Raw genomic sequence first — 565 nt, forward strand, 5'->3', positions numbered from 1 at the left:
CATTTTCAGGGCGCTTCAGTTTGAGGACAAGGATGGCAAGGCATCCATTTGAAGTATGGATCGGAAAACAACTGTTAAGCTTTACGAAGCAAAGCAAAGATATGCAAAGTCGACTAGTTTGACATCCAGTAGATAATTTTCATACCCTCCTCATTCTGGCTCACTGCGAAGTAAAATCTTTACGCTTATTTCTCGCCCGATATCCGGACAAGTGTTGTAATTATGTAGGAAGACTTAGTTTTAAAGAGGCGACAAGTGCACAGTTGTAATTCTGTGAGAATGTCAAGCCAAATTCGAAAAGAATAGCCAGATAATTTCTGTCGATTGTAGATTAGGATATGCAAATATGATTTCTCAACTATTCACAATGCTAAACATTACTTATTTCGATTACGCTGTATATTGCACTTTCGGATCGAATTTTGACTGTGTACGTTCATTATGATAAGTACAGTAGATTATGCCGTGCGTCTGAAATGCCAACTTCCATAACATCCTCATTCTTTAATTTCGTCTGTCACGCATTTCCTGTACGATGAATTTCGTCCGATTTACCCTCGTCACC

The sequence above is a fragment of the Plasmopara halstedii genome (genome assembly GCF_900000015.1).
Source record: "Plasmopara halstedii genome assembly, contig: Scaffold_323, whole genome shotgun sequence".
In the NCBI taxonomy this organism is placed as follows: domain Eukaryota; phylum Oomycota; class Peronosporomycetes; order Peronosporales; family Peronosporaceae; genus Plasmopara; species Plasmopara halstedii.